This window comes from Cavia porcellus, unplaced genomic scaffold, assembly GCF_034190915.1.
Source record: "Cavia porcellus strain 051 isolate PalLab524CR breed Dunkin Hartley unplaced genomic scaffold, mCavPor4.1 scaffold_8, whole genome shotgun sequence".
Lineage (NCBI taxonomy): Eukaryota > Metazoa > Chordata > Mammalia > Rodentia > Caviidae > Cavia > Cavia porcellus.
In genome coordinates, this window is record NW_026947491.1 from 3,637,999 (window position 1) to 3,663,471 (window position 25,473).

Consider the following 25,473-nt stretch of genomic DNA (forward strand, 5'->3'; position numbering starts at 1 on the left):
AAGGTGCTTAACTTGAGCAGCCTGTCAGTAGCATCCAGACAGTGTATTCAAATTATACCCAGACTCTTTTAAGGAGAGATTCTGTTAGCTGGCCTGGAGCAAGGCCACGTATTTCTATTTTTTCCAAGGCTCCCTCTGATAGGTTTTGGCTCAGCATGGTAGAAAAACAAGAGCAAAGAAGGGAAAAACAGAAAAAGGCCTTTATTGCGGGCACAGGAGGATTGCAGTAGACTGCAAGATCCCCTTGGGGCAGACAAACTGCAAGCAGTTATTCAGTTTGACAGGGGATGGAGTTTGAAGGGGCAGGCAGAGTGACGTCTTGACAGCTGATTGGAGGAGTGTTGGCGCGCCCTAGGAGGAAGAACACAGAAGTGTTACAGGGAGGCGCTGTCCAGCACCCGGTAGGCCAGTCGAGGCGCTGATCCTGGCCCAGCGGAGCCTCACAAGGGCGGTGTGCATAGCCCTGGTGTTCTGATGTCACCTTGAATAGGATTATCCCACTGAGGGACACAGGCTGCCAAGGGCTGCCCTTCTCCCTCTGCGCACGCAGCAACTCTTCGTCTTCATCGGGGTTTGGTCCCCAGAAAAACGGGCCTGGGGCGGGAAGCAGCGCCATCATCTCATCATGTCCCATCCGAACATCCTTGGGTGATTCACCTTAAAACAGAGCCTCAGTTTCCCCTGCATAAAACCGAAATCGAGCTTAGTTCTCACACTGACCACTCGTGCGTTTCTCAGTGGTCACTGACAAGGCCTTGCCTCCTCTGGTTTGCACTCCTGGGTGGTAGGTCCAGCTGCAGAGGGTGTAGAGCCAGGGACGGCAGGGGTCCTGAGATGCCCTCGCTCCACAGCATGGGTCACTGGAGTGGTCACTGCAGCACGTGTCCTTCCGCTGACCCCGTGCATCTGCAGCGCCAGAGACCTGCCCTGAAAACCCCTCGCCCTCTTCTTCTGAGCCTAAGGGCTTAAGAAAAGCAAAAAGTGCAGCTTAACTGGGGCAGTGTCACCGGGTCCTAAAACAGGAAAGGAGGCCAGGATTGACACCACGGCCCACCTGTGGACGCAGGCTCGCACCCTAGGCCAGGGCTGCAGAGCCTTCTGCACAGAGACGCCTGCACAGACACACTGCTCTTAAGGAAGCAGCTTCACAGGGCTGTGCGTCCCAGCACCCAGTGAGCTTGGACCATGGAGCACCCGCTGCTCTGGATGGATGTGGCTCCAGCTCTCCCGCCTGGACGCTCCACACCTTGGCCCAGCGTTCAGTTTTGCGCCCTCCTAGTGCCCTAGATCCTTCCCAGATAACTCCACGCAAACCGATTCTGGACCTCTCAGGGCTCTCTGGGGCTTCACTGCCCGTCCTTTCTGTCCTCACCATCCTCCAGAACCTCAGGACAGCAGAAGCTGCTCCACACGCGGGCAGACAGGTACTGGCAGGGCATGGTGCACTCCTGAGGACCCAGAGCCAGCATGGGCTCCAACTCGCACTTGCCTCATTCAGCTCAGAGCTCTGAGAGGCTGACACCCACAGGCCTAGCTGTGTCCATATCACTTAGTCTCTCCTGCTCGGCCTCATCCCAGCTGGGCCAGGAGCTGACCCAGTGGACCTCATGTAAGGCTGCAGATGGCTCATGAGGTCCCTCAGAGCTATAAGGATGCCCTTCCTACCCCCTGGTCCAGGCTGCCAGCTCTGGGGGAAGAGCAAGAAAGGGCGGTCAGAGGAGCTGCATTAGTGCTGCAGGGATCTCTCCCTGAGGACCGGGCAGAAGCATAGGGACACTGAGGCGTGTGTCCAGTGCTGCACAGCCAGTGGCAGAGTCTGGACTCAGGGACTTCAAAACCTGTGTTCTTTACACTGGGAAAATTGGGTTTATTTCACCTTAGGAAAAACAGCAAGCATCTCAGTGCATTTGTTTCTTAAAATGACTAATGAAACAACATCGTTCAAAAAATAATTCACAAGAGCTATGAGGAAAAAAGCCAAAATGCCAATCACTGTAATCAGTGTGGGTATTGTAACTGAGCACAGAAACCATTCCCCGGCCTCCTGAAAGACCAAAGGGGAAATAAAGGAAAATAAAAATAAAATAGCTGAAATTTCGCTTCCTGGGCCTTCCTTTCCTGGTGGCTTCACCTCCCACTCCCCTTGCATCCCCCTCCCCCGCTTCCTCTACAGGGGATGTGTGTGGAGTGCTGGCCCCTGGCACTTGACCCCCCATGCCACCCTCACCCCGGCAGTCTCTTCTGCCTCAGCTTGCCAGCTTTCCCCCAGGAACCAAACTTGTCCTGTGTTCTGTGCCTGCATGAAAACCAAAGTGTAAACCATGTGCAGTAAAAGGCCACTGCCCAGATCTCAGCCACTGCTGACCAAGACAGAAGATAGCGAAGACAAAGTTGGATGCAGAAGGGAAGCACAGTACACTGTCACCCATGGAGGAAGGTGGGGTGAGAGGGAGACTGAGGAACTGGAGCAGCAATGGAGACCCCACAGAGGTCACCACGCCACCCCGTGCCTGCCCTGCCATAGGTTCGGAAGCTCACTGTCTTTACAAGCCAGTCCTGCTCAGTGTCCTGGAAGAACAGGACTGCCTCCCTGGACACCACAACCCCAGCTTCACTGCTGGCACGTGGGGCAAAGGCAGCTAACTGCTTCCTCTTCCCAGGGCAGAGCTGGTCTACCTGTGGCTCCCAGTTCCTTGTGGGGGTACAAGTACTTCAGGATTGTAAGAATCCACGAAGCACCAAGCCTTTACAGCAGGCTACACCCATCTCCTGCTATTGTTGCGTCCATCAGCTTTGTGTCACTATAATGAAACACCCCGGTGGGCTACTTAGGAAGGAAATATTGGGGACCTGGCCAAGACCCCCAATCTCACATCAAGTGGATGGCAAAGGCTTCAATAAATGAGACACGTGGTATGGCTTTAGAGCTCTAGGAGGACCTAAACCCTTTAGCAAAGTTCAAGACACCGGGGCCTGAGACAAAGAGCTTCTCTGGGAAGCTCATATTTTTTAGGTTTTCAAACAGAGGGGATACTGAAGAATGAACTGAGCAGGACCTTGGGAGTCACTTCAAAGACTTCCTCAAGACTTTAGTATGCCAATTTGGGAGAACTGTCTTATCTCCGTGGTGACATTTATGGTGGGGATAAGACATCAGGAGGGAGATAACTGCAACCACAGTCTCTATCTACTTAAGTGGGGTTGGAGCCAGGTGTCCTCAGCTGTGGCCTTACCTTGCCCTTTGAGGTGTCTTTGACATCACAGGTATCTACAGGTCTCAGCCAGGACCAGTGATTCATAAAGATTCACTTACTGTGAATCTGCTGCCCATCTCCAGACAAGGGGCTTAAGTCTAGGACAGACTGACATAAACATAGAAAGCCAGTTAGTTAATTTTAAATCCTGCTCAGAGCTGCTTCATAGTGGTTTCCATCGAGGAAAGAGAGGCTGGCTTTGGCTCACAGATCTGCAAGTTCAAATCCAAGATCTTGTGACCTGGTTTGGGCTCTGATAAACATGGTTGTCATTGTTACTTTCTCATTACTGAGTCAAAATACCTAACACCCAAAATTAAAGGAGGAACATTTAGTTCAGCTCACAGTTTGAGGAGGTTTCAGTCCCTAATTGGCTGGCTCCAAGGTAGGGTGGCATGGCAGAGGAGGAACAGTTCATGGTGGGCAGAAGGCAGCAAAGTAGTGAAGTAGAGAAGGAACAGCAAATGACAGCAGCAGCCCTTTCTGCCCCTTATCTTCTATCCAGGTCCCATGGAGGGGAGCACCCACTCCCAAGATGGGCTTCCCATATCCACATGCAGAACTATGCCACAGCAATCAGCAGGCTGATTCAGTAATCACACGCCCTTGATCTGAGCATCACACCCTCTAGAGTCGGCCACCTCTAGAAGCCTCACTCATGATGGTATGAGGCTTTGGGGGGACACCGAGACACAGCCATGAAAGCAGTGGATGGTAATATGGTAGAGCATGATCAATGAGTGTGTTTACAATATGAACTGGGAAGCAGAGAGTGGGAGAGACTGAGAGACTGGGGCTCCACAACTCCTTTGAGGCTGTTCCCCCAAACCTAAAGGCATCCAGAGGGCCTCACGTCCTGGAGGTTCCTAGTGCATCTCTGCATCAACACCGTGGGATCAAGCCTTTAACATCAAGACCTTCGAGGGGCTCTACTCAGCCTCAGTCATGGCAGTTAGGAGCATCTGCTTCACAAACGCATGCCAACATTACCGAACATATTGTGCAAGATTCTTCTGATTTTAAGGAGCAAAGTCAGGGGTAGGGATGCATTTGGAGAATGCCAGGGAATGATAAAAGAGACAGATACACCTGATATGCTGGTCAGGGTTCTCCAGACAAACAGAAGAAAGAGGAGAGCATTGTTCCAGAACTAAATTTTGTAAAGCAGCTTGGCAAGCTAGAAACGTGCATATTTAATGCTGCAGCCTGGAGACAGAATTTCTTCTTCTTTAGGAAACCTCATATGTCTAACTCAACTCGACACATCAGGTGTGCCCACATTATCCAGGGGAACAAAAGTTAACTTGCTCCAATGTGAAACACAGCCACAAAATCCCTGCCAAGCAGTAGCTAGATGATGATTAGATAGCTGAGTTTAACCTAGCCCAGAGGACACGTGAAACTGGCTGTCATATGTGAGTATCCAGGAGCTGGAGCCATCATTGCCCCAGGGAGCCCAGAATGCAAGATCATTCTGCCACTGCAAGGACCCAGGCCTTATGGGACCCAGCTTCCTCCCTCGCCTCCCCCGCCACTGGCTTATTCTGTTACCACATTGAGTTGTGATTTCCAAGGCAGAAAATCATTGCTTTGGTTCATTCTTTCATACCAGGTCATGTGAAGGTCAAAAGAACAGCCAGGGTGACAGGCGGCTGTGGGCCAAGAGGTCTCTGCTTAGGAGAAACATATGAAAGATGCTGCATCCCTGGGCTGTACCCTGGCAGCACACCCTCCTCCCTTTCCAGCCCCATTGTATGAATTCCATACAATTCACCTGCTCTAGCAAGCAGGCAGCCATGAGCACAGATCTAGCATAGACTGTGCTCAGCAGCCAAGCACTCCAGCCTAGCAAAGAGGTCTTTAGCACCAAAGCCATGATCTCCGATGACAGCCACCTCCCCACTGTCCCTCCTGCCACCACTTCCTCACTGTCCTGCACATGCAGGTCTCCACCGCCACCTGGTAAATACGGTACAACTGAAAAAATGACATCCTCGGGCTAGTGATAGCTACAATTATACTTTCTTTTTAAATGAAAGGACTGTTACAGCTTGGACTGAGAGGTCCCCCACAGCCTCATCTGCTCATAGGTGGAGCACTCTGGAGCTGGCTGGATCCAGGCTGTATGACATTGGGACCAAAGGTATGTGGTGGTAAATTAGTCCACTGATTGGAATTAGCACAGTTCTAGGTGGGGATAAAGGAAGCCTCCGCTTGGATGTGGGTGACACCAATAGTTAGGCTTATCATGTGGATGGAAGATAGAGACCTAAGGCAGGCAGGCTGCTGCTTACTGCTGCCGCCTCCTGCCTGCCACGCCATAAATCATTTCTTTTCTGTGACAGCCCTGGGCCATGCCACTCAGCTCAGAGCCAGCTGACTATCAACTGAGACCTCTATAAACCTTTCTTCTTTTACTTGGTGGATGTGGTTATTTTTTGCCTCAGAAAAATAACTAAGGCAGGGACAAATATTCAATAGTTGGATCCTTCATGTGGAAAAGGAAACTACATCTGAAAACCAGGTAGGGACTACTCCCTCAGGCCGCAGCTACCTGAGGCTGTGGTGCCCTTCTCTGCCTCTTCCAGGCTTCCTTTGTTGTTCCCCTAGGACTAACTCTAATTTTTGCTATCAGGAAATCCTTCCATTGAAATAATATAGAAAACCCAAGCATGATTGGATCCACCTATAAATAATAGAAAACCTCATAACGGTCTACATAAATAATGCTTTGTTTTTTCCTCTTACAGCAAGAGATAGAGTGCAATTTCTGGTGTTAGTTTAGTGGTAACCTCAAGTCTCTGGGTCACGGTCGCTATTCTGTCCTCCATTTGCACCTCATCAGCACAAGAGGCAGAAGGACTCCGGAAGGAGCCACACAGGCAGTGCCGGGTTTGGTTTGGTCTTCAAAGCCAGTGCTTTCCCAGGGACACCCAGCAGCCTTCCCCTTCTCCTTGTTGGCCATAAGTGGGTCATAACGGCAGTTCTGGAGCATTTGAGGCTATGAAATCATTTCTAGCAGAGAAAAAAAGAAGGGCTTGTCATACTGCCTTAAACTGGATGTGTGTCTCTAACGTTCTCCCAAAATGAGCAAGGAAGAGGTAGGGGCACACCGGCTGTGGGGTGCACCAGGCCGTGCAGTGTGACTTCTCTGTTCACTTTTACCGTCTCAGACACTCTCTCCCATAGCAGCCCCTTCCTCCAACCATCAACACCAAGCTCCTCTGCCCAAACTTTGCCACCCCAGCATGGAATCTAAGTGCCAGTGCCATCTCAGTTCCACAGGATTTTCTAAAATCGTGTTCTTTAGTTGAGGTATATTTCCCTTGGCAATAGAAATTCCAGGCTGGCCGAGTCCAGACACAGCTGGGAGTGGGGGGCATTGTATGCGGGTACCCAGTGCTCACTGATCACTCTGCATTACTCACAGCTTCTTTCAAACTAAGAAAAAAGAAAGAAAAGAATGAGAGAATTTAGATCCAAAAGGCTGACATCCCTCCCCAACTAAAAATAAAGCACATTGAAAAGGTCTGCATGTTCCTGAGGGCTTCTGCCTTCTAAGTTAATTGGCTTTGCACTCTATGTACCCCCACAGCTCTAACAGAACTCGTGAATGCCCACGTTCATCGATTAACACATGGGGCAAAAATGATGGTGTGTCATGGGGAGATAAATCTCAATTTAAAAATAAATGTCAAGGTTGTTTGAAGGTTTTTCTAAATTAATTGTTTGATTTTTATGCTTCTCTTTCTTGCCCACAAGTGATCCTGTGGTGAGTTGCATAGACTGCTGAGCTGGGGGTCAATTATCAAAGCCTTTGGCCGAGCTGAGCCTGGTGGTGACCACCTCAAATCCCAGGGCCCCAGGAGGCTGGGCAGGAGGATGGTAAATTCATGTTCAAGCCCAGGCTGGAAACTTAAGTAGACCCTGTCTCAAAATAAATTTTAAAAAGGGCTGGGGATGTAGCTCAATATGAAGGCCCTGGGTTCAATTCTGATTACCAAAACAAAAACAAAAACCTGACAAACAAAACTTTCTGGCTCTGTTATCTGGTTGTGTGTGCTGTCTTAACCAAGTCCTTTTTCTATCCATCCTTAGGTTTAAAATAAAGTGATAACAATTAACAGTACTTTAGGGAAAATAAAATCACCCTGAACCTAACAATAATACTTGACAACATTTTTATAAGCTATAGAATTAAAATTAAAGGTTTCTTATGGACTAATATGGAAACAAAAAATCATTTGGAATGTATATGATTTGTGATTAATAACTTTGTTTGAAGTTACAAAGATCTTCTACATCTGAGAATTTTTAAGATACGTTTGCCAAAATCCTAAGCAACTGAATTCATATAGCTGCACATGCTCAACCAAGTACTAATTTAGAAAGTTGTTTTCATCTCTTTGAAAAAAACAAGTTATTTTCACTATCTTAATCAGAGTTATTGTTTTTGCAGTTGTACACTTATTAAAATGCATGTCTAAAATACGCCAAAACTTATTAGAGTGTATGTCTAAAATATGACCATTTTGTTATACAGCAATTATACCTTAATAAAATTGTAGAAAGACTCAATCAGAAGGTAATTTAATATTGAAGATTATACCCTGCAAAGCTTATCAGTCTTTTGGCTTCTCTGTGCTTCTTTTTTGGAATTTTCTGGAGGAGAAGCGGTTGGCACACAGTCCCAGGCTGCTCTGCTCCCAGTGGGACATGATTCTAGGTGCTGGACCTCACTTTCTGCCCCAGGGCAGGGAGAAGGTGAAAAGGGAGACCAGAGCCCTGGAGCAGCTGCTGAACCTGCACGTCCAGCAGTGCACTGTGGCCAGAACTGGCTACTGCTGATTGTGGAATCCCACTCCTAACTGCCCAGCCTCTGTCAATGGAACAGGAGGTGCGACAGCAGGGAAGCCCCTGGCCCCATCCCATTCCACCCCCAAACCTGCATCCTTCTGGGATCCTGACCTTGGCTATGGGCACCTTTTTACTGAAAACCATTTTCGCCCAACAAAGAGATTACTAGATCACAAACCTGCTTAGGTACAATACCATAACAGCAAAGATGGGACATTTGCAAAATGATAGGAAGTTTACATAGGCATGCTAAGACTCTATGGTGGGGGAGGCATCCTGGGCCCTGAGCTTGTCCTTAAATTTCTCTACATAATCCTCAGGTGCAGTTCAGAAGCAAACAAAAGGGTTAATTTTAAAGGACTGTCTACTTTAAGATTTTGGCAAAATACTGGCTCAAATGTATGGCAGGAACACCACTATTAGCATGAAAGCATATCATTTCTCCATGCAGTTCTCTGTAGTGAATGGATCTTAACCAAGAGCCTTTAATTTGCTGAGGAATGCTAAAAATGCAGAAGACATACATTTAAAAAGAGTGCAGAGCTTCTAAGGTAAGTGATTCCCTAGCATAGTGCCCCATTGAAAGACAGAGAGAAAAGGGAGAGGTAAGGGGAAAATTTGGGTAATGAGGTAGAAATGTGTACAGCTTGGTTAAAAGGTCTTTGTGTGCAGAACTGAACAACTTCCTTCCCTGGAGTTCTTAAGAAATCTTCAACAAAGACCTACTCCAAATAGCATAAGGACTCATATTTGCAATGGATTTAGTTTGTTTGCTGTCTGAGTCCCACACTTCATGGGGCCACATAACAGCCCCACACAGAAAGCTCTCTCACCCTTCATGCATTGCACATGAAGAAACTGAAGCTCAGAGGTCAGTAGCTTGCCCCCAAGCCTTGCAGCTGCCACAGCGGAGCCACAACTGCGATATGGATCATGTGAATTAACACTGGGGCTCTCACTTCCTTGGGTGGGGCCTGGGGCCTTATGGCCCCAAAACCGAAATCTGACTTGCAGAGCAAAAGAAACACTCTCCAAAAAGAGAAAATAAGGACTCCGGGCTGGAAGAGGATGCCTGTCTTCACTAGGACTACACTCCAGGACCAGGCACAAAGGCCCAGGTAAAAAGAGCAGTCAAAAATACAAAGTACAAGTTCAGTCCCTGCATGCACACCAGCCAGCATTGGAACTGTCCTGCTGGTAACCATCACAGATGGGGAGAAGAAGCAGCCAGCCCCAGCCCTATAAGCCTGCTGGCCACCATCGCCTTCAGGGACCTGTAGCCAGCACAGGCTGGGAGAACTACATTGGAGAAGCTTCAAATGTTGGAAGTCCACCCTGAACCCCACTGTCCACCTTCCCGAGAAGCTGGGTTAGGAGAAACCCAGGTGCCTGACCCATGTCCCTTACATGAATGGGTAGCTAACGAGGGAAGTGCCCAGGACCCCACAACCCAGTGATCTGTTGATACCCAGGAAAATGTCAAGATTAAGGAGCAAAAGGCAATCTCTGCCTCCAGCCCAAAAGAGCAGGGCCAGGAGACATGGAGGAAAGTGAAAGTCACACACCTAAAATTTCTGGGATGATGACAACTGAAGTAAAAAAACTACTTCACGAGGCTGTAAGAGAAATCAGATCAGAGATAGCATCTCAAGTAAAAGAAGAAAGGACAAACATAATAAAAGGGTTGTTGAGCATAGCTAAAGAACACATAGATTAAAAGGAAAGAGGAGAATAGGCAAATGAGGGAAGCCTTGAATGAACAATATAGAGAAGAACTGGAATGCATGACATAGACTCAAAGAGATACCCAGGATTCCACTGAAAGCTAGAAAAACTGCTTGAAAGAAACTGAAGATAGACTTTCAGACCTTGAAGACAGAATGGTAGCTAGTGATCATGAAAGGAAAGATCTCTTAAAAATAACAAAGAACCAGTAAATAACAATTCCATGGCTGCAAGACTATGCAAAGAAAAATAATTTAATAATGACAGGTGTCAGTGAAAAAGCAGGAGTCAACACAAATGACATAAAGAGACTATTTGCAGAAATAATAACAGAGAACTTCCCAGGACTCCTGGGAAAAGGACCTGATAATGTGAGGCATACAGACAGATAAAGTGAGGCATATAGAACTCCAACTAGTGATAAACAAAATAAACCTACACCCAAACATATAATAATCAACCCCAGAAATTTACAAGAACAGAATATTAAAGGATTTTAGAGAAAAGAAACAGATCACCTATAAAGGAAAACCCATCATAATCACAACAGACTTCTCAACACAAACCATCAAGTCAAAAAGAGCTTGGAGTAAAACATTTCAAATCCTGAAAGAAAACAACTTCCAACACAGATTGATGTACCCTGAAAAACTATCTTTCAAAATTAATGTAGAAATAGCATGCTTCCATGACAAACAATAACTGAAGGAATTCATGACCACCAAACCAACTCTATAAACAGCACTGAAGAATATTCTAGAGAGTTATAAAAATTATAGAAACATAAAGAGAAAAAAAAGAAACTGAAACAGAGTGGATCACCAAGCAGGCAGACAATTGAATGGAGGGTAAAAGTGGGAAGCCAAGAGCAGAAAAAAATTCAAGAGACAAACTAGACTATGTTGACCATAACCATCAAAGTAGATGGCCTCAGTTCACCAATACAAAGAAATACAGGCAGAGTGGATCAGGACACAAGATCCATCAGTGTGTGGCATACAAGAAACACAGTAACTCAAAAGGAAATTCATAGACTGAAAGTCAAAGGAGAGAAAACAATGCTGTGTGCAACAGGGAACCATAAAAACATCAACGTAGTTTGCCCATCAACCAAGGAATGAACAAGAAAAACGGCATTTTTATACAATGGGAAGCTACTCGGCGATAAAGAAGATAATCACGAGACTCTTATAGGTAAATGGATGCAACTTGTGATCATGCTCTTGGGTAAATGGTTTGGGCTCACGTAGGTAAACATTGTGTTGTCTCCCTACTGTAAAAACCTGGAGGAGTCAGTGGGATCCAAAATGTACAACAGATACTGTGAAAGTGAAAGGGGGTAAATGTTTAAAAAAGGAATGTGGTAGCTATTGTTAATTTCCTGTTATCCTGTTTTAAAGTCCTGTATTATTTTCACTGTTTTGTTTGGTTTAGTTTTATTCTGTTTTGTTTGGTTTCATTTTATTATAATTTGATGGCCTAGGCAGCTATTTCAACGATAACAGGATATATTATGGGAGCCAGTGTTGATTGCTTATTATCTTGCTTTGAAGTCCTGTATCTCTTTCACTGTTTTGTTTGATTGGCTTTATTCTATTTTATTTTGTTTGATTTTATTCTCTTTATTTAAAAAAAAGTACAAACTCCAGGAGCATTTCTCCCAGAAATCTCTCAGCAGAGCTGGGGCACAAAACAAGACAGCTCTGCCTTGGGGCCTGAATAACAGAGAAACGCAAGGCAGTAAGCCAGTGCCTTCTTACTTTGGCTGGAAACAGCTTCAAGAGCTCTGGGGAGTACGGCACCTGTTCAGTGTGCATCCACTAAAGAGCTACGGTGTGCATGGTGCCAAGGGTCCAGTGATGTGCAAGAACAAGGGACCCACCTAAGAGGTGGAGCCCCAGTTCCTGTGCCCCGTTCACTCCAAACATCATCTGGGACCTGCACATCTTCAGCTTTACTTATTCCGCCAGTGAGAACTTGTTTCTAGCCTTACTATGCTCCAAGCCTTCTGGACACCAAAGACGGGAAAAGTGTCCTTAAGAACTCTAATGATTCCTTTGGAAAGCACACAGTATAAAACAGTACCCAGATCAATAGCCTTATCACAGATGAAGGGCTGCAAGGCTTATTTATTCAAGTCTTTGTAGTGGAAGTATATGTATCACTCCAAAGAGCAGTTCAGCAAAGCAGGTCCACCATAGCCCGTTTCTGAGGTCACAAAGTAATGCTAAATAGCGATCTCAGATCTGGGGTGGCCGGGGTGTTGAGGCTCCTTGGGAGAATCTGAAGTCCTCTACAGGGCACTGCCTTGGCAGGAGTGTCACTTTGCACAACCTCATTGCCCTGCTCTGCGAAGCCCAGTGATAGACCTCTTGGGATTTCTGGGGCCTGCATGGAGAGCCCCCAACCTAGAGGGAGGGGTGGAGGACATGGCCTGGCGCCGTCCTTCACATTTTGTCTCTGTGAGGCTTTGGAGCAGAATGAGGGAGCCCAGAGATTGAGTTAACACTCAGGACATAAAGCCAAAGAAGCCCCCTCTGCTGTGGCCTCCCAACCCTACGACCTTCACGGTGAGCTCTGTCCCCACTGCCCACCCGAGCACGCCATCTTCAGCTGGCTCTGCAGGGTAACCACCTTGGACGACCCCCTACCCCAAGATCCAAGTGACACACAGCTAGATCCTCCAGAGGCCACGCCCCCTTCAGAGGTGGCTGCCTGCTTATCTGAATGGTGACACTTCAGAAGGATGGGCTTCGGGACACACTGCTCCCCAAACCTGGCACCTTGCAAGAATACTTCACGCTGAGGGAATCGAGAGGCGGCACCTGTAGGAAGGACGTTCTGACCCTCCTGAGGGAGGTTGTGAGCCCCTCGTGTGAGAGTCACCCTCCTTATCCCCAGGGGAGGGAAGCACCCTTCGCTCCAAGATGAAGGACACAGAGAGAAATCCACAGACAGGCCTGCCGGTCAGAATCTCTGCTGGTTCATGACACGGAGCTCAGGTCTCCTTGTCCTACTGTGTCTCTCCATGACTTTCCATTCTGACAAATTTCATCTGGAAACAGGTTTAACCAGTTCCTTGAGTCCTTACTTTTTTATCAAGTCTCCCATGCCTTGTAAAAATTAAGCTAATAAATTTAATTAATTAATTAACTAATTTACCAATTTTCCCATACCTTGTAAAAATTAAATTAATAAAATCAATTAATTAATTAATCAAGCCTCACATACCTTGTAAAAATTAAATTAATGAGTTAAATAAGTAAATTAATAAAATAAAATTAAATCAATAAATAATTAAATTAATAGAAATAAATTAAATTAATAAATTGTTCTATGTCTTTTATTACAAGGGGACCCAGCCAATGGACCCAATATAGGTGAAGGAAAGACTGTTTTTCTTCTTCTACAAGTACAGGAGACAAAGGAAAATAAAGAATTCTAGAGAGAACAGAAATGGGAAATAGCTAGTAAGCACCTTACAGCATCATGTGATTTTTTTCCCCAAAAGCTGATGAGCTCAATACTATTGTTTAATATTCTATTGAGAAGGAAGCTGATGCTTAAGAGACACAATAGCTCAACGTCACCAAGCAGGGTTCTCAGCTTAGTCACATGGCACAATCAGTCACCTGGTCAGCTTTGGTGACACAAGCCCCAATCTGGAAACTTAAGGTTGAGTTTTGGCATTTTTCAAAGGTCCTCTAGGTATTCCACCTGGGAGACAGTTTGGGAACCACCATCCAGATGTGAGCTGTGCCAGCTGTTACTCTCCAGGGAGCTGTTTCATAATAGTTGCATGAAAACCATTAGTAGCTGTACAGCACCTGCCTCCAGCCCCTGTCTTCCACACCCCCTCATCATTGCTTCTTGCCCACACCAAGACCTCTGGACTCAGCACCTAAAGAGTTGGGACTCCCTGCCTGGCCTGCCTGTGCCTGCGTAAGTATCTTGCAGATTAGCTCTGGCACGGTCAATGTTCATTTCCTTTGCATAATGTTTTCATGCACATGGACAGAGTCAGAAAGAAACCTGGAAGCCAACAGTTTCCCTAGCAGAAGTTCCACAAACCCAACCTGTCCACCACATGGATACCAACGTGAAATGCCAACAGCATGCCAGGACTTTGCTCAGATTTTGAGAAAGATAGATCAGGACTTAGAAGTCAAAACAAGTTTTGTTCCTAAATGTACCAAGTCTATAGTCAGATGGAGACCGGAGGAGAAAGAGAGAAAGAAACAACACTGAGAAAACGATTTTACACATCCAAGCCATCTCTATCATCATAAAATGAAGAGTGGGCCCAATCCATCTAAAGTTCGAGCTAGAAATTCCCGTTCCTCTGAGGCAAAGAGCAAGGCATTGCAACTTTTCATCATTAACCAGAGTAAACTGTGTCAAATCAGATAATCAAGCTACATGCGAGAACATGCTGAGAGCGTCTGGCCCCTGGGCAGCTGGACAGAGAGAAAGTGAACACCAGCTAAGTATGGCTTATCTGAAAGCTTTGAGACCAGAGGTATTTAGGATTTGGTGATATTTGCATGTCAGTAATGAGGCATCCTGGGAAGGGGACCCAAGTCTAAACATGAAACCCATTTGCATTATGTATGTGCCTTATACAACCTGGAGGTGGTTTTCTACACTATTCTCAGCGTGCCTGTTTTGACTTTAACCAGTCAGCATGAGGTTAAATGTGGGATTTTCCACTGTATGTCACATCAGCACTCAAACATTTCAGGTTTTGGTGCATTTGTGAAACCAGACTTTTGTACTCAACCTCTGTTAGAAAGTGAACACAACACGCTCACTCTGAGTTCTGTCTTTTTGATAATTCATCACGGAGGCACATCAGGAATGATAAGGTTCTTCATCTTAGGCCAGGCACCTCGCCCCTCACACTGCTTCCCCAGCCTCATCGTCTGCAGAAAGTGTGTCTTTCTGCATCTTCTGAGCATCCCCTGAGCAGCTGCTACTTACCAGAAACTCCTTTTAGGAGCCAGGCAAGGTTCCCGTAAGACATGAGCCCACACAGGAGACAGACATGCAAACAAATAATTATAACGTGCTCCAGAAAAAGCTGGAAGAGTCAAACGCACAGTGTGTGGGGGCTCGGGGCAAAGAGTAATTAGTCTGGCTGGCAGGCCCGGAAAGATCTCACGAGCAGGTGGCACCTGACACAGCTCTACAGATGGATGGCTTCAGAGGGTCCCCAGGGTTGTCTCCAATTCTACCTTCAGATTCTGAAAGGAGTGGCAGGTTAGTGACACAGCACCATGAACAGTGCTGCCAGAGCACCCTGGTCCCCTACTTCTCAGCCACACAGGAGAACCCCAAGAGCGGCTGGGGAAAACCTGCTGGGCCTCAAGGGTGTCAGAGCAAGGTGTGATTCAGAGACTACACCACCACCTGAAAGCACCAGCCTCCGGTGACAGAGTGGTGATTCCTTTCTGTATGAGTCATGCATTTTCCAGAAGACTCCGGATCCCTTAATTTCCCATGGGAAATTCCCACACGCACCCACAAACTCTTCCTCATGGCACGATCTGGGGGCAGCTTTGCCGCGAACAAACATTCCAGGGAGAAGTCTTGCCCAGGGAAGGCTTGGTTGAATTTCATTTCTTCACCTTCTCTCTCCTGCTGCTTCTTTTTATGGGCGAGGTTGGAGTGAGAATTTTGGCAGGAAGAAGCCTGCCATCCCTCTGGGAAGCAGAGTTACTGAGTACCTTCCCTTTAAAAAAAAAAAAAAAAAGCCCCCCTTTGAAGGCTCACAGTCTGGAAGTCGGGGCAGCGAGAGGAAGAGGCATTCCAAGTGCAAGCCTGGCCCGGGGTAGAGGAAGAAAACCTAGTTCTGAGTTCCTGCGCTCTGTTCCTCTCCTTCCCATCAGCCGGCTGTGCTGACAGTGACACCCGGGTGCTCGGCAGCTCAGTGAGTCTGGCCGTCTTTCCACTGAGCATCTGTGGGACCAAGAACAGGACGAGAAGAACCAGACTGTGAAGATGAAGGACAAGGCACTGGGGGAGCAGCGCCGTCTTTGTGGATGTGTGTACTTTCTCATTTTTAATCCTGAGTGAAGCATTGGGGCGGTGTTGAGTGTGGACAAGACCAGTGCTGTCACTGGAGCAGAGGCCAGGGGGAGTGAAGGACCTTGAGGAGACTCTGTGCCTGCACAGAGCAGGGACAGGGTCCCCCTGGCTCTGGGCAGGGAGGGTATTTGGGACACTCCCTGCTGACCAGTGCCTTGGGACCATCCCTTCCCTGGTGACTGGAACACCCCATAGCATAAAGACAGCTTCCAAAGCAGCAAGGACATGAAGGTGCCCACTGTGTCACATGGGGTCAGGGTGTCTGGGAAGGGATTCAAAACTTAGCATGACAGGAAGTCAGGCCACCAGGAGTTCCCAAAAGGCCGCACTGCAGGGCTGACTGTTACCACCAAGGGCAGACGGCTCACTCTTGCCACTGCTGTCTCCTCACCGTGACTCAGAGAAGTGGGTTCCATCATCCCTGAGCCTCCCTTTCGCTCCCTCTCGAGCCCCCGGACTCCTTCAATCACTGAGGCTCTTGCAGGAACCCAGAAGACTAATGTGGCCTCCCAGGAACCCCACCCCAGGGAGATGATGATCGCCACGGTCCCTGCTGCGCCCCAGTGAGTAACCGGCTTGGGCACAGCTTCAGCTGTGCCCCCAGGCGCTGCAGTTCAGGATCACCGGGAGGTTGAGGGCCACCTCCTCCTGTCCTCAAGGCTCCCCTGATGGCTCTTCCACCCTCCTTCTCCCTCCCTTTTTCTTCACTCCCGCCCAGCTCTGTGAGCACCCTCCCAGCCAGGCGCCCGCAGTCTTGAGGGATCAAGAAGCCGTCAGGGGCAGAAGGCCGCCCACCGAGTCACACACTGAGGTCTCAGGACACGACCGTGTGCAGGAACGTGTGTGATTGGCCATGACGAGGTAACAGGCAAGCTCTGATCCTGCATGACTGAAGTCCCTGTAAAGGAGTTCGCCAGGACTCCACGGACAGTGAGGCCATGCGCAGCCACACCCAGGGAGGAGGACGCTGCATAGGAGCCCAGGAGCAGCCTCAGAAAAACAGGGTGGGCCCAGCTTCTGCCTCCAGAACCTGGCGCTGTGCCCTGTGCTGTGAGCCTCCGTGTCTGCAAGCTCAGTTTCACCAGAGTTGGAAAGTTCTTCGGAAGAATAAAGGTTTGTGTCTGAAACTGTCACCCCCATCCCCACCCCGGGCAAGGCTGGCCAAGCCGAGGATTCATCCAGAAGGGAACCCACCAAGCCTTTGTTCTGGAAGCCTACTGGCCCCACAGGAGGACAGAACCAACACCCAGTGCACTGCTCCTGCAACCTCGTGCAGGGTGGTGTCAGGGTACAGGGCCCACTGCCTGACACCTGATCAGGTGGACGCCAGTGTCTAAAGAAGCGAGCAGGAGCCTCTGTCCCTGTCCGAACCAGGGCAGCCCATGCACTGTTCCACAATTGCCCTCTCCGTGGAAAGACGTGAGGGAGAAATGCCCTTGCCACAGCTTTGCTGTGACGTTGGCAAGGTCACAGCCTGGCAGATTTGCTCAGGGTCACTGTGTGACACCCTCTCAGCCAGGCTCCTCAGATTACGCACTCAGACTTGACTTCCAAGTCTCCAGCACCATGGCCCGGATAAGCCTCCATCCCTAATGCCGGCTGGGCTCCAGGATTTTGTTACAGAGAGATCCGTGGGGTAGGAGGGCAAAGAGATGGAAGGACGAGAGCTCGGGTGAGTAGACACAGACCTATTCTAGGTGCCAGAGTGAACTGTTTGTCTCTAATTCTTGTATTAAGGCAGATACAGCATGCAAAATTTAGAAAATTAAAATAAATGTACAACTCACAGATATAGAGCCAGGCAAAACAAGCCAGACACAAAATAAGTACACATTTTGTGAGATCGTTGCTATAGGGTTCAAGAGGAGGCAAATTTATTTACAGAGAAAAGATAAAAACACAGATAGTCTCCTACAGAAAGATAGGTACTTAGAGGGTTTGCAGGGACATTTCCAGGGAGATGGAGATGGACACTCTACCTGCTGTGGCAGGGATGCAGATACCCAAGCATGCTCACTTACCAAAAGCATGCAGGTCTCACCTGCAACCATAGCAACCTAGGAGACTGAAGCAGGAAGACGGCAAGTTCAAACTCAGCCTGGACACTTTAGAGACATGGATCTCATTGTTATACATCCTAGAATACATATATTCCTTCAATACAATGATCAGAGGAGAACATATAATCAGGAACTTGCTTATCCAAATGTCCTTATTCTTGTGTCACATGTCAGAGTGAACTATCCAGCCACCTTGTTTAACACTGTGATGCCTGCTGTTTGCAAGAAAGGCAACCTCAGAGAGACTGACATTCAAAGAAAAGCCAGCTGGCTTCTATGAATGAAGTGGTTTTTAAGGTAGAGAGATACAAAGCAGAGAGGCTCCATAGGGGTCAGGCATGGTTCATGTTGCAGGCGACAGGAGACCTGAGCCTGGGTCGACAAAGGAAGGCGAGATGGTATAGAAAATTTTTAAGCATAAAATGAACAGAAACTGGTGACTCACTGGATGGAAGAAGACTGAGATTTCCGATTTGAGCTCCAGGAAGTTAGAAGTACTATGGATAAAGACAGAGATATCACAAAAAGAAAAGAACTTTCGAGGGTCACAGACCATACGGTTCTGAACGGCAAAGGGGTCTCACTTCCACTGCGTCAGAGTGGAAGCCGCTGACAAAGGCAAGCATCTCCTGCAAAGGAAAAGTAACTTCTTACCAACTTTGCTGCTAACCACCAGTGCTCACGGCAGCCCAATCTGCTCTCCTGGGAGGAAACTTAATTAATTTATATTTTTCCTTTTCCAGAAAGAATTTAGGTTGAGCCATAAAATTCATAAAATGTGTCAAAAGAACATATATCAGGAGGAGGCAAGAAAAATGAGGCAAAGGGAAAATGAGTGGGAAGGAGGACATATAAAAATGTCTGACAAAAGTCCCTTGCCCTTGCCAAGGGCTGACTCTAAGCCTTTTTGCTTCCAAGATCAAGAAAGTGTGAAGGGATGTGACGAGCCAGAGAAAACCTGTGGGATGGATTTGGGGTGGGTGTGGCAGGAGACAGGGAATGGAGAGGCAGAAGTTGTCATGATAGTCTTTTCCTAAAGCTGTCTTGCCTTCTGATGAGGGGGCAGTGGTGCTGTGGACTCAGCATATGGAAAGCAAAAAATGTCACCACTTGTAGACAATGAGACAAAAGGGTAGTTAAAGAGAAGCCAAGGCTGGTGACATCTGACATTTCCAGAGTCTGGAGGAAAGACTGCACACAGATTCTTCCTCTCTGCAGATGGCACGAAGTTCTCCAGGCACCAAGGTATCAGGACTACTAGGGTGGGTGCAGGACGATCGCCGTTGTCTACACATGTGGGTGCACAGTTCCAACAATCGTACCATCAGACTGAGCTCCACTCTCCACCGAAGAAGTAAAAAGAGCATTGCTTGAAACAACAGGTAATTTAGACCAGTGCCCCAACAAAGATACAGTCATTTCATGGAAGACCCTCTAATTGACTTGTCTAGAAAACTAAGAATAGAAACTAAAAATTACTAGAACTAGTAGGTGATTTTAGCAAGATTTCAGTACACAAGATCAATTATATGAAAACTAACTCCTTATAAAGCCATAGTCTGAGATGGCAGTTTTGAAATTCAGTACAATTTATCATAGCATCAAAAAATTATTTAACTCTAAATCCAGAAAAATACGTGAAAAATCTGTACATTAAAAGCTCTAAAACACTGCTGAGAGAAATTTATGAGATCTAAATACATAGAGAAATGTCTCTTGATCCTGACCTCAGATAATGGGTCATGTTCAGATGTCAATTCTCCCCAAATTGATCTAGATTTAAAAAAAAAAAAACCTCATCAAAACCCCAGATGGCTGTTTTGAAGAAAGTAGCAAGTTAGTTTGAAAGGACAGAAAAATTTAAACAAACATGAAAAAGAAAACAAAGTTGAAGGATTAACACTAATTTCAAAACTTATTACAAAACTATGGCATTTAAAACAGTATGGTATTAAAAATAAGAGAAATCATTAGAACAGAAGAGAATTCAGAGATCAACTTCTACATATAAAGAAACTAATTTTTAACAAAGATTCAAAAGCAGTGAGGTGGAGAAATGATACTCTTTTCAGCAAATGGTACTGAAACATGCATATGAATGTAGACACAAATATAAATTTAAGCCTACATTTATACGGAAAAATTAAATCAAAATGTATCATATGCCTAAATATAAAACTAAAACAATAACACTTGTAGAAGAAAATTGCTGAACTTGGAGGAAACTGCTGAATCTGGGGGTTTGGGGAAAGGTATCTTCGTGTACAGTATCACAAACGCTGTAAATGAAAAGAACCAGTAATAAATTGGGCTTCTCCAATTTATTATTTCTTCTGTTCTTATTCTTATGGAAATCCAAAAACTAGGAGAAAATCTTTGCAAAACACACAGCTCATAAAGGACATCTACACAAAATATATAAAAACTTTCCAAAACTCAAAAGAAATAAACAGATGCCTCACTGAAGAAATTATGCAAGTAGAATACAAGCACATGAAAAGGTGCCCAACACTGTTGGTCATCAGGGAAATTTGAATTAAAACCATGATGAGATGTCACTACCCATCCGTTAAAATGATTAAAATTTAAAATGCTGGTCGTACGAAGGGTTGGCAGGAATATGGAGGAAATGCAAATGTCATACAGACTTAAGGGCCTGTTAAGTGCTGCAGCACTCACCTTGGAAAACAAGACCAACACATCGCCCAGCTATTCCATGCCCAGGCATCTACCCCAGAGAAGAGGAGACGCAGGTCCCCATGGAGAACCTTGCACACTGTTGTACACAGGAGCCTTATCTGCGGTAGCTAAGGAATAAAAACCCAGACGTCTGTCATCAATAACACACCGCCATGCAGACAGTGAAGTATGACTCAATACTAAAAAGAGATATAAACTGTGACTAGATGAAACGACATGAGGGTCTCGATTACTTTGCCAGCCCTGGGATAAAATACCGATACCCAGTAATCGAAGGAGGAGAGGTTGATTTGGGGCCCGTGGTCGGCTCCGAGGCAGAAACGGAGGCAGGGCAGAGGTGGTGGGGGAAGTGTTCAGGCCCTGGCAGCCAGGGCACAGTGAAGGGAGAAGCCGGGAAGGGACACGGGGCTTTCACATGGGGCGCGTGACCACCTGTCCAGCCTCTTCCAGCACACTCGCCTCTGAGCTCATCCATGGATGAATGCAGCACCCCACAATCCAATCACCTCCACATCTCCAACTCCCAGCACATGAGATTCCCGGGGGATGCTTGAAATCTAAACCCTAACACTGAGTGAAATAAGTCAGATGAGTATGTGTATCTCACTTATACAAAACTCCAGAAAGCAGGCGAGCATTTGCTCAAAGACGGGCAGGTGAGAGAAACAGGAAGGAAACTGCTGGGATTGATGGACACGTGCACTGTCCTCACAGCTCCGAGAGGTACACAAAGCCGCAGTGAACACACTGTATACCTTAAACATATGCAGTTTATTAACTGAGAATGCCACCAGCGTCAAGCTATTAAAAAACTTCTAAAATAGGAAAAAGAACACACAGAGTAAGGGAGAAGCCACTGCCTGGGTCCCCGACTACCCTAAGTGTGCGAACTGAGATTGTAAGAATTGTGGACAACACAGACTGAATTTGCAGGTGAGGCCCATGTGTTTATTCACCACCCCCCACCTCGCCCCTCCAACCACCCTGGCAGAGGCACAGAGGAGTTCAGCATCCCCCGCCTCTTGTGATGAAGAGCTGTGGGTTTATTTTAAAGGATCTGGGTCAAGAAGAGCCTGTGCTTTTGCCGGGGACGCCTCCATCTTGCCGTTTCAGTCCTCCGTTCTCTGACACCTGCAGTCAGAGCTGACACATGTGAAGGCCAGCGTGGGCCAAGTGGGAACACAGACACAAGCAAATCAGGAGCAATTGGAGCCGCGTTCCAGTTTCCACAGGCGCAGATTGCTTTTTCTTTGGGGCTTCTTACTGTATTTATATGTCTTATGACTGTGTCTATATAAAGATGAATGTAACCCAGGCTCAGTTTACTATTTAATCTATTAGCACTGTATTCATTTCTCAACCGACTTGAAGAGAAATTGAAATGAAAACATCTTTGTGGACTCTCGAAAGTACGTGATGCTGCGCCTGCTGTACCAGGAGTGAGTGGTCCCGAGCACAGCCCCTGCCCTTGTGGAGCTAATGTGCAGGAGAGGAGGCCGCCTCCAAACACGGGCTCATGCTGCGCGGAGGGAAAAGTGAGGAGAAGGAAGGAGACCTGGTCTCAGAGGAACGGAGACAAGGCCAGTGTCTGCAGCCCGACGATCCAAAGGGTGCATTGTATAACGACAGCTGTAATCTAAAACTGAATTTGCAAGGCTTTGGGTTTTTATCCTAGGGTGATAAGAAGCCATTTGAGTACATCAAAGTATACAACCACCAAACTACAAAGGCCACAGGGTGGAAGAAATATTTACAAATCATATATTAGATAAAAGAGTTAATATCGAAAAAATATAAAGAATGACTACAACTCAACAACAAATGACCTCAAAAGAGGCAAGAGACTAGAGTAGATATTTCTCCGCAGTTATACAAATGGCTCATAAACACTCAAACACGTGCGTCACTAACCACTAGGGAAATGCAGATGGAAACCACAGTGAGAGGCCACTTTCCACCTACTGGCACGGCCACTATCAAAGCAACAGACAGTAACAGTTGGTGGTGGGGATGCAGAGAAAGCAGAATCTTTGGAAATGGTGTGATTGCTACAGAAAACGGACAAAAGTTCTTCAAAAGACTAAAGTTACAACTTCCATCTAATCCAGAAGTTACCCCTCTGGGTATGTGCCCAAAAGAACTGAAAGAAGAATTGAAAGAAGACTATGAAAGGTATTTGTATATTTATGTTCACAGTGGTATTATTCGTAGCAGCCAAAAGGTGGAAGAAACCCAAGTGTCCTTTGACAGATTAATAGACAAGATAAGCGTCTTAAGAAAGGAAGAAATTTCTGATATATTCTACAACAGGGATGGTCTAGAAGACATTTTTGGTAAAGGGAATAAGACAGTCAACAAAAAAGACCAAATATTGTGATGTTATTTAATATTCAGTACCTAAAGTAGTCAAATTAACAAGAGACAAAAATAAAAGATGGTTACCAAGAACTCAAGGGAAGGGAAAGTAGGAAGTTATCATTTAATGGGTTCAGAGTTTCAAGTTTGCAGGCTGAAAACATTCAGGAAGGGAGGTGAATTGCACAATCATATGAATGTATTTAAACCACTAAGCTACATATTTAACCAGTTAGGACAGACATTTCTGTGTCATGTGAAATGAACAAACGAATAAAGTCATTGAGATTGAGAAGTGGGGACCTGTCACACAATTAATTTTTCTTTGAAGATTTCCCTGACTTGTGGAAAGAATGGATTAAAAGGGTGCAGGAATAAGTCTACTAGGTCTGCTGGGAACACAGCGCAGAAGTCCAGCAGGAAACAAAGGGTGAGGGGGTGAGGAGGACTCAAGGTGAGGTGACAGAAGACAAGACAAGACAGAGAGAACTGGGCACAGACAGCAATCTCTAGGAGCCAGAGTCCATAGAATGTGCCAACCGATGAAGTGTAGACATTGGTGTGTGGGAATTGTACCAATGTTGATAGAAAGAACAAAGCAACTGGCAGCACCACACCCTGAGCTGGAGACCCCCAGAAAGGGGGTCCTTGTGAAAGCTGGGGAAGAAGGTAGAATTTCACTCTGGACATTCTGAGTTAGAGGCACAAGCAAGACCCCAGAGTAAATTTGATTTGGCTGCTGAGATCATGTCTAGATACAGTCAGCCTCTCAAGCTGGAGAAACCCCAACGGATAGATGCTTCTTCAGTCACAGAAATGAATGTAAATCTGAGGAGACGATTGCTGAGAAAAGGAAATAACTCAGAACCAAGCCCTGGGGGATTTCTGGAAGACTTAGGCCAGTAACAGAAAAGGTCAGCACTACTATCCCACTTGACAAATGGTCAGCAGAGGCTCTAAGGGATTATCCCCCACCTTGTCTAAGATCATCCACATGGGTGAGGCCAGGGCCAGGATTTGGACCCCAAATCCACTGTGTCAGCCAACTTTCCATTGCTATAACAAAATACCTGAGAAAATTAACTTTAAAAGAGGAAAGTTCACCTTTGGATCCTTGTTTTGGAATTTCCTGTCCTAAGTTACTTGGTCCTGTCACTGTGGGTCTGCAGCACGGCAGAACATCATGGTGATGGCACACAGTAAGAGGATGTTGCTCAACACATGGTGACCACAAAGCAAAGAGAGAAAGAAGGGGCCGTGGTCCCAACACCCCTTCCAAGGCCACAGCCCCAGGTGACCTAACTTCCAGTCACCAGACCCTGCTGCATAAAGCTTCTCCCAGATCTGGAAAGGGTACTAAGTGTGGGCAATGGGAGACATGAATGGAACCAAAAAATTATACATACTGTTATAGTCAGGTGTGCAGAGAACAATTAGAATCAGGACAAAGAATTTATAGTATTATTTTATGATGGCCACCCAGAGTTAACACAGAAAGTGCAGGAAATCTGTCCACAACACTAAAGACCTAGAATATTTAGCCAAGGGCCTCAATTCCACAGCAGTGTCCTCATGAGTCCAGATGAAAACTTAGAGCCCATGACAATGCCTCCCACAAATCCAACTGGAGGTCTAGAGCCCATGAGAAGGACTTACACCAGTCTCTTTTATGGATCCGTGCTGGGAAGGCCCAAAGGTCAGTGGAAAGTCTATGCAGTGGGGTGAAGGAGCTGTGCTGGTAGGTGGAGTGTTCTATACTGGAGCCAAGAAGTCACACTCATAATAAAGACCAGGGCTGTCCTGAAAAGCACCACAGTCATTCCCAGTGACATGGAGGTCCCAAGCTCCTCTGACAATAAGAACAGTGCAGTACATGCCAGGAAGCCAGCATGATGAGTTTGTCCTGAAGATTAAGTGGCACACATCTTCCCCTCCGGAGCCAGGAAGTGATGCTCGATGCAAGGACCGAAGCTTCCCCAAATCGAATCACAGTCACTCTCACCAACAAGGTCCTGAGCTCCTTCAGTGACAACACTTCGCACTCACACTGGGGAAGCTAGTCATGACAGCTCCCTCCTCCAGGAGAACCAAAACAGCAACACTTAGAGAAACCCACAACACCCCACTCATCTCCAAGTCTCTGTTTATGTTGGCAACTTTGCTCAGATGAACCGTCTACACCTAGCACCATGCTGATTTAATTCAGCTGCTGTTAAGTTGATCATCAGTTTTTAATCCATAACACACACCAAGACCCCCAAACTGTGGAACCAGGAAGCAGGTGGGCATGAGGGAGATAGGGGGCCAGGTAAAATTAATTAGGTACATGTACAAATCTGCCAGAATGAAACTCATGCAGCCATGTGACCAAGATACACTGATAAAAAAAAAAAAAAGTGGGAGTGAAAAGGTTCCACTACCTCTTATGTCACAGG

General features: G+C 46.6%; 1 long non-coding RNA gene across 1 annotated transcript; it reads right to left on the minus strand.

The window, feature by feature from the left end:
* Window positions 1-178: 178 nt before the first annotated feature.
* On the minus strand, window positions 179-25,211 carry LOC134477218 (uncharacterized). Its single transcript, XR_010049109.1, has 2 exons — window positions 24,695-25,211; window positions 179-351 (listed from the first exon to the last, which is right to left on the minus strand). It is a non-coding gene; the product is annotated as an uncharacterized LOC134477218 (long non-coding RNA).
* Window positions 25,212-25,473: the final 262 nt, after the last annotated feature.